Source organism: Melozone crissalis, unplaced genomic scaffold (genome assembly GCF_028551555.1).
Source record: "Melozone crissalis strain CALT ecotype California unplaced genomic scaffold, PUWL_Pcris_2 ptg000013l_1, whole genome shotgun sequence".
NCBI classification, from domain to species: domain Eukaryota; kingdom Metazoa; phylum Chordata; class Aves; order Passeriformes; family Passerellidae; genus Melozone; species Melozone crissalis.
Window position 1 is genome coordinate 56,279,751 of NW_026535791.1, and position 12,778 is coordinate 56,292,528.

Genomic DNA, 12,778 nt, shown 5'->3' on the forward strand with positions numbered 1-12,778 from the left:
CCATGAGAACACTGATATTGCAACAAATCAATCTCTGTGTGTTTCCAAAAATCCAGGGGGATATTTGTGTTTAACAATATAACAACACATTAATGCCTCCCAAACATTAACAATGTGACACTCATAGTCAAACAGAAACTCACTCACTCACAGCTAGAATGTATGATTAAGCCCTAGCTGCTAAGAACTAAAGAACAGACCAGTTTAATGTATAAAGGGATGATATGTGCAGTGTTCTCCCTCATGAACCGAAGACAGCTTCTTGAAAGGCTTTCTGCAGGTTCAATGAACACTAAGCAACAGAAGTGAGCTGAGGTGAGTACTTGAGCTCCTAAGGCTGCTGCCTCAGCATGAAGAGAATATCTGCACTGAGGGGTCTTGCATGCAGCCAGAGCTGGCAAGAGCTGCCATGAGCTCCATGGAGGTGCCAGAGGGCTGAGAAAAGAAACGGACGTATCCAAAAACCTTGTATTTTAACACTAAGGAGAAATTGGAAGCTGGCTTATCAGAAACATCTGCTTTTGTCATACAGGACAGCAATGGGGAAAACCATTCAATGAGAGCAGAAACCTTTAAAAGGGAGCAGGAAGCAAACTATTCTACTCCAACACATCCTTACCTCACTTCACACATCCATGTGCCTACTATCTAGGATTTGCACACAGATTCTTATATCAGTCCAGACCTTGTAGTACTCTGTGAGTACTGATGAGTATGAGCAGTTGAGTCCAAAACTTTGTACACGTCACGTAAGATGAATACTGCTCAGCTTGAGTAGAAATAGCCACTGTTAGAAAAGGAGCCTCCAAAATCATTAATCATTTCTACATCAGCATACATATTCCAAGCACATTCCTTGCTCTGGTGCACCTCTGAGAGTACACATTTACAGTCCAGAGGAAGGCTACAAAGAGATGACAAATTACCTCACACTTTAAACCAGAAATATTTGGCTAACTAACTGGTACTGAGGAGCATCCAAAACAACAAAATGTTGTTATTTCTTTTCTGCTACAAAGCTCAGCACTCTGCTCCTTCTTTCCCCTTTCCTTTCACTGAGTGAAGATGGTTGGTCCAGCTGTTTTTATCTCAGTGACTTGCAACACCTGTGCTCTTCTTCACTACAACTACACGTGGCTCATCACAACAATTTGTTCCTGAAAGACACTACCCGTCTTCCATTGGACCTTTGCATCTGGTAAAAATATTAAATGTCTTTGTAAAATCACTGTGGTATAAAGTTACAATGTTAGAGGTCTTTAATTTCCTTGCTTTTGTTTCAAAATATTATTCATGTTTGATGAAGATTTCGTAAGATATCTTAAGTCCACATGTTGGATTTCTTGGCCCTGAACTATGCATAAATCTTTCCAGCTTCCTTAACTTCATACACATGAAAACACGAGGAGGGGTGAGCTTGCAATCCAGCATAACTACAATAGGAAGCTATGAGTAGTGACAGGTACTATGTCTGCTGAGTATTACAAAGCTTTGCTGGTTTACACGCTTCTTCCTTACTGTCAGTGAAAGATTCACACTACAAAGAAAGAAAGCTTGCATCTACAAACCACTCAGGGAAAGTGGGTATGTAAAAACCAGAGAACTTCACTGGCTTTAGAGGACAAGACCATTTCTCTCTGTGTTAAAACCTTTCAGATACTAGCTCACATTTTTCTGTATGGTAAGACATGAAGCTACCTGCCACAGAGGAAGCTCAATGTGGAACCAAGCTTGTGTACACTTGTCCCCACTGTGTGAACAAGCAGAGCACTTGGTATTGATTGATTCCAGCCTGGGACCCTGCTCCCTTGCAGGTCACTGCAGCCGTGTCCAGCTGCCATTACAAGGCTCCCCAGCCAGCTGCAGATGACAAATGCTGCCTGAGCTGCTGGGAATGCAGACTGCCTCTGCTGCCTGCAGGACTGGGCAGGCATGCTGCACAAAGGCACACAAACCTCATGACAAGGTCACCTCTCAGGCCCACATCACAGCTGACCTGCCTGGCCTCTAGGGAAACTTGGGTGCAAAGCAAGAACTGCTCAGCATATGAGCCAAATATAGCTGGAAAATAACTTAATGGAAGAGGCCCTGGTTCTGAACTTGAGCCAGAAATGTGCCCTCACAGCAAAGAAGGCCATCAGCTTCCTATGTTGCATAAGCTGCATTAGACAAAGAGTCACCAGGAGGTCAAGGGAGAGGATCCTTGCCCTGCTCAGCATGGCTGAGACACTCACACTTGGGATGTGGGATCCAGTTCTGGGGTCCCCAACACAAGACAGACAAGGACTGACTTACTGGAGCAAGTTCTCCAGCAAAGGACCACAAAGATGATTAAGGAATGGGATTGGGAGCATCTCTCGTACAAGGGGAGGCTGAGAGAGCTGAAAGGGAAGAGACACCTAAGAAAGGTCTTATCAACCTGCAGAAATACCTGAAGGAGGAAGCAAGTACTGACTCTTCTCTTTGGTGGCAAGTCACAGGACAAGAGACAGTGGCCACAGGCTGAAATTCCACTCTAAACATAGGAAGAAACTTCTACAGTGAGGGTGGTCAAACATTGGCATGGATGCCCACACAGACTGTGTAGTCTCCGCCTCTGAAGATGCCCAAAATAAAACTGAAGAAAGGCCTGAGCAAGCTGCTGCAGCTGACCCTGACCTGAACAAAGCATTGGACTAGATGATCTCCAGAGGAACTCTTCCAATCTTAACTATTCTCTAATTCTGTAAAAAATAAAGACAAAAGATAAGTCATATTAGCTTGTAAAACTAGTAAGAATGCATATAAAGAAATATGGGGATTTTAAGCTGACAGTGTCAGTCACTAAAGCTTTATCAGGAGACTCAAGCGAGTCATTACTTTCACTCTTCCTCCTCCACAAAGGAAAAACTGTTTTAACTTCATAAAATTTCTTCTGTCAGATAAACAGAAACTTTCATCAACAGTAGCTAACCAACCAGCTGAGAGAATAAGTGGCAAAATAATACTTAAAAAAACCCAAATTAGTACATTATGCTATTTTCCCCAAGCCTTCACTGCCAGTCTTGAATTTTTAAAGTTATTAACATGCTAATTAGTACACTGAAATAAAAAGTACCTATTGTGTTAAATAATTACACCCCAGAGAATACTGAAAAGTTTGTGAAAACAAATTTCTTCATAATTCAAAATGATAGCACACATTTTTTCATTATGCAGCACATGAAAGCATGCTAGCTACACACTTATATTTCATCTACTTGTGGCCAGTGAAAATCATTGCCAAAAGCAGGAGTTCTCTTTGAGAGAACAAACAAAAAAAATTAATTAAAAAAGAACATAATAAAAACAGTTGTCTGAGTAACTCATTACCAAGTTACATGAAATTAATAACCTAATAACCTTTTTCATTTCAAAGAAATCCATCTCACTTAGATTTTATTTTACTATTTCATGCCAACGATGAGACTGACTCAAATAATTTACATTCAAATGTGAGTGTGAAGTTGCCCAAGACTGTGTGTCTAGGGAAGAAATCCAAGGAAACAGTCTGGTCTCTTGCTGCAAACCAAAGAAAGCAATTCTCAAAATAAAAACTGGCATTTTGTGAAGTCATAAAGCAATAAAGTCAGACCATTTCTTCCTTTGAGGAGTTTTTGTCTCACTGCCTTGAAAGGGTGATATCTTCCATTTGGACTCAAGGCTGTTGATGGGCAGCTCCATTCAAACCCACAAATCCTGGCATCCCTCTGGCGCTGACACTCAGGGAGGATCGGCTGCCCTGACCAAATCTCTTGCCTTCCCGCCAGGATGCTTTTTCACAAAAGCTCTGTCCCAACTCAGCATCTCCTGAGCCCATTTTCCCACAGAAAGGGACTCAGACGTGCAGAATTAGCTAATTGCACACTCCATGACAAATGGGACATGTGACTTGCACTGATGTCACAACAGCATCAGCTGTGGAAGTTGACTCAATGTTAAGGAGAAGATGACATGAGAAGACAGCACAAGTCTTTATGCCTGGTGCTCCTTACTAACAGAGGTAAATGAACTTCTCAGGTCTGCAAGCATTTACCCACAGCTGGATTCAGCTGCATCCTGTACTGCCAAGGCATGCTAATATTTATTGTCAATAAAAATACTGAGTACTGTAAAGTAGGAAAGGTTGTTCTGCCCTCTGTGTCATGATGATTACAAATGAAGACAATGCCCAGTTAAAGAGACACTATTCAAAGTCTGCTAAAAAAGCCATTTCCAGAGGTAAAGTAGACAGACACTTGGGAATGCTTAAGCTGTGCTGGAGTGTCTGACATACCAGCAATATCTGGGGGGGAAGAAAGAGTGAGAGAAGAAACAACTCCCATTCACGTTAAAGGGATTAGGATCAGAGTCTTGCAGACAGAGGTACTCCACAAGCCACACAGAAATCAAGTATGTTTTAGAAGTTCTACATATAATAGAAGCAATGCCAGGAATTTTTTCAGGCTAGACTTTACTGCACTACATATATTTCCAGCCAGATCATACTCACAGCCTGTTGCCCATACTAGAGAGCAGCTTGGCTAAGGCAAGGCCATTCCAGAGAGGCTTCACAGATCAGAAGATGCATTAAGGGATTAGATTTACAGGAATTATTTTAATGTTTTATCTAAGTGATACTGCATTAAACCCATTCTAATACCCAAATTAATACAGTTTAGAATAGGAAAAGAAAAGACTGCTCTGTCAGCTTGCAAAGCCAAGCACCTCCTGACCATCAACTCAATATATATTTCATAATAAAACCACACATTGGAGAGGGCATTAAATGTTAAATGTAGTCATGTAAGAGTAGTGAAGCACAGTGCCTGGTGGGAGCAAAGTTAGGTGAAGTGCCCATTTTAACCACAACAGCTCCATGTGGGAGAAAGACAGAAATGCAAGGCATATAGGAAAGAATGAAGTTGTCCCAAAGCAGCAATCCTACTTCTCACTTTGTTCAAAGGCTCACAGGGTTTACCTTCTACATAATAACTGTAACCTAAGGAAACACACTGAAAAAATTACAAGCAAATGAGTATTCCACCACTTTGATCCTATTAGCAAACCAGGTATGCTATGTATGAAATCCAAAAAGCCCCCTTCACTGCAGTCTTTAGTAATTCATGGAAGCTAACTAGTGAGTGCTTGTAAAACACTCCTCAGATGCTTCTTTGATGCTCTAGCTCAGCTAGGTTTGTACAACAGACACAAACCACACACTCTCCAGCCGCTTGAAACAACTTGAAGGTAAAGAAGCCGAGATGCACACCAAACCTCCAGCTAACTTTCAGAGAGCTTTGCATTTCTGCTGCTGTTTCTGGTTTCCATTTTATTCCAGTACCCTTCCCATTATTTAATGATTTACATAGCACCTATATCCATAGCTATCAGCCATCCTTCCCATATAGCCTTAAAAGGACTTGTTTAGATTTGCAGGGGGAGGGAGAGGGGAGGAAAGGGGGTTTCTTCAGACCGTGCTATGTCAAGGTTGTTGGAAGCCAGCAAATCCTGGCCTCCTGACCCATTTTTAAATAGCAAATTATCAAAACAGTCCTCACACTGTTTCTCACTAAAATCACTTTTATGATTCTACTCATAGTGAGAGATAGAAATCTGCATTTTGGTGACAAACAGAATGTGAAGCATTCTATAATTTTCACTTTAAAAGGATGCAAGAATCGCTGGCTCCTTACAAACTTGACATACTCAGCACACACACAAAAATTTAAACAAGTCCTTTTAAGGCTGCATAGCTTCTGTCTTAAAAAAAAAAAACCCTCACATATTTGCTGGACTGGGTTGCTAGCGCTTCCCAGGGCTCTTCTCCATCCCCTTATGAGAATCAAACTGTGCCCTGTCCCCAGACAATCCCACCACCTCATTCCTCACCAGTGGGGAAGGGATGGCCAAGAAACATTTCTGCCACCTGGCAGAAACCTTAGAATAAATTATAAAATATAAGAATAATTTAAAATCACACTACAAATGGCAAAACAAAATAAATTATTGGATTAAATATCTGAAAATACACATTTTTTCTTCCTGGCACAGTGAAACTAAGGCTCAATCTTAATTTTCCTAATGCTCTTGATTACCAATCTTTGCTGGCTTCAGTTTTCCATTTCCTGTCTTTGTGGTATTAATGTACTTTAAAGCCCAGAAGACCAATTGGTACATAGGATCTGTCCCCATCACAAATACATTCCATAATACAAAAATTCTAGAGATGAAAATATCTTCTAACTTTTTCAGTTTTCATGTCTTCCAGCACGTTTTGTCTCCATGACTACTCAAAGCTCTACTTTTCATTTATTCTGTGTGGAATATAAGCCTTTGAACAGATACATACAACACTAATAGTCCTTACACACAAAACCCAACACAAATTCCTCAATGCAAAAATTTTTAATATAAAATACTTGTTCTGTGAAAATCAATATTTCTTGTGGGCCTATGAGTCCTGGGCAAAAATATTTCAGTCACCATTTTTTATGAGAAGATGTGACAAGAGAAAGGTGAACAGCAACAGAGAGAGAGGCTATTGAAGAAACACCCTGCTTCTATGGAATAAGCTCCTAATTGCCAACCTGAGTTTATTTATGCCTACTTTATGATTCATAGCTGTGCTTTCATGGAAAGAATTCTTTCTTTTCTGTTTATTCCCTTCATGTATCATTGACAATAATCGCACCCTTCTCATCTTCCCTTTCACTACGCTCAGCAACATTATTCTCCTTCAGTCCTCAGGATGAGAATACCTCTATTTCCTTAATTGTTTTCACACAATTTCTCCAGACAATAATTCATCTTTCTTGAACACAGAGCATTGGAAATGTACTCATATTCCCAGTGAAACTGTATCAGTGTTCTTTGCAATGCTTATAAACACTATTCTTTCTCTCCCAGAAATCTAACACCAAATCTAAGGCATGTGGTTAGAAAAGAAAAAACAAAAAAAGAATACCCTACTTTTCAAAAATGCAACAACTATCAAGGACAAGCATCAGATTATTCTGCACTATCTGGCTATGGTAAAATTATGCTTCATTTTCCTTGCCCATTCATCATTATTCTTTGTTTTTTATGACTTCCTTGTTCTAAACTCTTTTTCATAACAAATGTCAGAATAATCAATCTCTTGGTACTCAAGTCCGATTTTTTCTTCTTTTTAACAGGTAAAAAATATATTTGTTATTCCCCAGTCATATGTGAGCAGCTCTGGAAGGACTGAGCTATCAAAAATGCTTGGGATCAGATTTTAAGGGTTATGTGTCAACCCCTCCAATATTTTGAGCTGATGTCTAATGACATAGCCAACACAAACCTTGCAGAGAAAGTAACATAATCTTCAACAATGAATACAGCTAGGGAGAGGACCTTGTGCCATTACTACTGTCATCTAGGGATGGCCATCATATGGTTCCCAGGATCCAGGAAGATCAGACACTTGGGTTTTATTCTTAAAACAGAGATTCTATTTTCAGGCCATCATTTACACAAACAACCTTGGCTTTAGTACAGCACCTCCAACATTACCACTCATTGACAGTGGCATAGAAAATATCTCCTTTTGAGATAATTTCTGTATTCTTTTTGAGGTATACTACTTATTCAATGCATCATGGCTTCATCTCAGTCCCTGATTCCGTCTCAAGGACCTCTTTTATTTGCATCAGCTTCCTCTGCAAAGAACTCAGCTTGACCTTTTACAATTTGCACAGAAGCCTTTAGTCTTTGTTTGCAGGACCTCTGCTTACCCTTTATTCTGAGGCAGTTAATTGTCCATTTGCACTTCCAATAGAATGCTTTATGAATGATTCTGAAAGCTTGGGGACTTTGCTTTCTGGAGAAAAATCAATTAACTGTCCCTTGACCTCTTCTGTTTGGTTAATTAATTCCCTCAACTTTATCCCCTGCATTTTGTTCAAATCCCATTTGAAATTGGTTAAGTTGTCAGCATTTGTTCCAGAATTGTTTTCATAGTCAGCTCTTCCATAAGGTCATTCCTACATACCAAAGCCAAGCCTGAAATGGAGTGATCTTTTCATTCAGTAACTATTAGAAGAAATATGTTGACTACTACATCCAGAAATATCCTTCCTATCATTATTAATAGCATCTTCTCCAAGGACTAAAAGTTTCCCATAGATATGGATCTCCCAGTAGTATTTCCTTCTGTAGCAATGCTGACTTCTACACAAAAGCTGAACTTGGCATCTAGAGCAGACCCCTAACACCCCCTCACATCTCACACCTGCCCAGGTAAGGTAGAGCAGGACAAGGAGCAGGGACCTGTGCACTTGTCCATCCCATCAACCAGCAGCTGGGATGAACTCCTCATCACCCCCAGGCCATTCTGCCACTGTGTGAACAAGCACAACTAACACTGTTGCCTATGTCATAAAAAATTCATCCAGCATCCATTTTTAAAGTAATCCAAATGACAGAAAAATTTTAAATTTCAGAAACTTTGCCATGGTTTTAAAAATTTCTTAACTTTGTGGATCCCTTCTATCAAAAAAATGTGAGACAATTAGCCAGTCTGACCTAACAAAAGATTTTTATCATTATTAGACATATGTTTACAGACAGACAAGTTGGAAAAGAATTTATTCTTAATTTGGCATTTCAGAAGCACCTCTCACCTTAGCAGTGTAACAAAGGCAGCTTTAAGTATTTGAGTGCAGTTGTATTTATTAACACTTTGCATGAGTCACCACTTCCAAGTGCCTTATGCTGTCCTTAAAATCATACTGGCATATATTTCCTTTTAACATTTTGCTAAGTGCTACTAAAACTTTACAGCCCTGGGGGAAAATTATGTAGGAGAGAGCTGGCACACTTACACTTGAAACAATGAGGACACATAGATCTGTTCATCCTTTACCCATTCAGATTCACAACAAGCAAAAAACCCCCTTTACTTAATGTAATGTCATCCATAAAATTTTGCAAGTATGAATTACATTTCCCCCAGAAAATGCAATATATCTCTGGTAAGCCTGCACAAAGGGCCACTGGTTAGCACAAGATCATGATCCTAAATCCTAAGAGTAGTCATGTAAGAGAGGAAAAAAGTCAATATGAATTTTAAAAAATATGTATTTAATTTCAGAAATAAATAGGTGCACAATAGATTCTCTTTAAAGTATGGTCTGACTTCTTAGTCTTATGTTTTCTGTTTTGAAAAGTTTGGCAAAACAGAAAGAATAGCACCACTGAAGTGAGTTAGTTATGAAGAGGACTGAAAATGTTGACATTATTTAAGGTGGTGAGGTCATCTCTGTTAAACACCTATATAAGCTCCAGGCAGATATGTGCTTTTCCCATTTACATCCCAATATATCCATAATCACTGACAGTGAAATGTAAAACCTGGAGTTTTCCTCCAAATTAAGCTATCCATACAAAAAGGAGTTACTATCACAAGAGCAGTGGTGCAAACAAAAGGAACCTGTTCGTATGAGCAGAGGGTTTGCCCACAGTAATGAACATTTGCTTCACCCCCTGTGGTTTAACGTGGCAGGGACACACCTCGGAGCTTCCTCCACAGCTGCTGCTCCAAGTGCCAGGAGTTCTTACACCCCCTGGGCCAAGGCACAGAGGCTGAGAGAAGCCAGGGGGCTGCAGCAGCTGCAAGGGATCCGTGCTGGGGCTGTGGGCTGGCTGCCAGACCCAACAGCAGCAGGGTCACCTCGTCCATGCCTTTCTCTCTCCCATCAGTACTTGGCAATTTCTCCTCCTTTTTGTCCCACATTATCTTCAGTTTGCTGTCTCCCAACTCCACCTCTCCCTTTTCTGTGCCCAAAACCAACCATTAACAGAGACATTTCAAGAGAAACTCCAGCAGAATGAGGAAGATGAGGTAGGTCCTTGGCTTCTCTCTCCTGCTGCACCTGCAGAGGCAGCAGATCTCAGTCTCTGAGAGGATGATTTGTCCTAACTAATGAAGTGCAGAATAAAGTTGATTAAAGCAACTATTTGAAGGATGGGAAATGAAAAGAAAAAAGTAAAGCCATCAGCTGAAAAGGTTGCCAAGAGCAGTATTCATCTAAATGAAGAGCACTGCAGCATTGATGTCAGCTGCTAAGCTTGGGCTCCATTTATAGTTGGGGTGAGGAAGGGATCATGACAGAGGACATTTTCCCTTTGACTTCAGGCCATGAAACCAGCTCCTGTCACTCTGCTCTCACATTTTTCCCTACTGTGTATGAAGTCCATCCCTGAAGAAAGCAACAAACATCGAGGACAGTTTCTAGGGAGAGAGACAGAATAAGGGTGTCCCTCACAGCAGAGCCAGCATCCTTTCTGCAGGCAAAACAAATAAAGGAAGGAAAGCTTGGATAACTAACAGGCGAACAAAAGTGCAGTTTCAGCTAAAAGCTCATATATTCATGGTGCCCCAAGAATAAATTTAAGTCAATATGAAAAGTTGGTCACAGGGGTCTGGAAGAGCCCTTCAGCTGAAGCAGTAAATGAAAACACCATCCAATTTCTGAGACACAGACCCTGGTGTGTTTATCTAAGAGGTTACACATATCTGTGTGCAACAGCAAGGGGCTGGGATACACAGCTCAGGAGGGCCCCCATGTCTTACAGTCCGAGATACTGGCCAGGTGAATTCTGCTAACTTTTCAAGTATTTTCCTTCCCAAGAAATCACTTTCCAGTTTTAAGCAATTATGAAGAGTTAAGGCTCAAGGACTGATTTTCTTATAAAAAGTAAAAATAAAGCAGAACAAATATGCTTCTTTGAAACTTTCAGGAAAAGGATCAGTCCCCTAATTTGCCAGAGATGTAAGTAATAATTGCACTAGCATGTTTCCAGAGTGCTTTTTATCTCTTTGCTATTGCCATTCTCTTTGAAGAAGAAGCAGATTCTCGGGAGAACAATAATTAATAGAGTCGGCCTAGAGATAATTTCCTCCAGTCCCTCTGCAGTGCTAAATTGCATGAGTCTGCAGGAAACAGAGTAAAGTGGACAATATAAAAACAATCTAAACCTACTACAAATGGGAGGAAGATGTGTACCAAAGCAATGGGGGGCATGCACATGTTTAAGAGAGCTCCACAAAAGCTGCTATTTCTTTGTCTTTTTGTTTTCCTTGATGCACAAACCTATAGAGATTTACTAAGACTAGAAGTACATGTTTCAGAGGTCATTTGGGAAGTAATTCAAATACATTTAAGATTGCATACATGTAAACCTATGTAAAGTGCAGGTGAGCAGGGAGACTACCAAACACTCCTGACACAAATAAAAGAAATCCATGACTAAGAGACAGGATTGTCACACACCTTCCCCCCAGAATAAGGCTAAATAAGGCAGACACAGTTTTCATGCCACAGTAGAGAAATCACACAGGAGCATCAAAAGCAGGCACCAGAAAGCAGGCTGTCAAAGCTAATAAAGGACCTCAGAAACTTCTGGATGAATTATTTTTATGCCTCAGATCCAGCCTATGAGCTGTAGAAGAGGCACCTCCTGCAAGCACAGCTACAAGTAAAAGTGCAGCAGTGTAATTACTGCAAGTTCATCTCTGCTTTACTAATACACATACCTGGGCCCTTATCTTTTTCTCCAAGTTGGTATAGTGTTCATTTCTGTAACTAATGCAATTACTTCTCCTGCAGTCAAAACTGCAACTTTTTCTTGTTTCTTTTTATTTGATGAAAGTTAACACTGGAAAGAGACAATTTTTAAGGGAAAGGAATTCTGAGAAATAATTATACCAAACTCACAGGTGAGGTTTCAGTAACACTAACACTGAAAATGCCACAACAGTCCATACTCACAACTGGGGATTAGAACAGCAAATCTAAGCTTGCATCATGGCATGCTGCTCTCTGTTTTACAAGATACAAGAAATGACTGTACTCATAAAGGAAATGTTTTTAAATGGATAGCTGAACTTAGTTTTGGCAAGGTAACTCAAGCATCTTCCAGCAAGTGTTGCAACCTCAGGAGGCCAAGCAGCAAGACTTGCTCTCTCCTCCCATGTGGTGGCCATTGATACCAATGACTTTTGTTAAAACCAACTGTGATGTGGGGATTGGGTAATCTTACGGATAATCTGAAGTGAATACTTCCAACAGAAAATACAAGAGCAGAATAAAAAACACACACAACTAATACATTGTAATACACATTCATATAGAAAGCAGACAAGCTTGTGATTACAAAGATCTTTCTTTCCCCAAAGAAACATCTTTTGAGCATTGCTCCTTGCTAACATGATGGTTTGGCCTTCATTTACATGGGTATGTCAGGAGGGCTGCTTATGTGAATGTGTAATTCAGCCTCAAGTGCTGCTCTTGAGTGATGCTGATGCCTCAGTGAGCAAACAAATCTGCAGCTTAAGTCTGGGGGAGCTATCAATCCATAAGACTGATGAAAACCAAGACATTGGTAAGTAGTTGACAAGACTCAGGATTCATGGAACACCAGAGGACAGGAGTATTTTTTCAATGCTTTCTTGAGTGTCAACACAGTTTCTATACAAGGAATTCTTTTAAAGAGTTCCTCAGACAGAGATGGCACCAAACACAGGTGTATGCTGGCCAAAGGGGCAGTGATCCTGCCAGCAGGAGCAGTGCTCAGGAAGGAATCCAGCCACACCATCAGCAGGACTGTACCTACAATGCCCACCCAAACACCACATTACTTCTCTTGTTTGAAACAAATGTCAACACTCCTGTAGCTCTGAGCAGGGCAGGATAGTCCTGATCTCAGTCTTCACTATATTTGCTTATTTATAACCATCACTGAGGCTCAAAGT

General features: G+C 40.5%; 1 protein-coding gene across 2 annotated transcripts in view; it reads right to left on the reverse strand.

The window, feature by feature from the left end:
• ARHGAP6 (Rho GTPase activating protein 6) overlaps positions 1-12,778 on the reverse strand; it is a 311,150-nt gene that overhangs the window by 132,093 nt on the left and 166,279 nt on the right. The window lies entirely within an intron of this gene.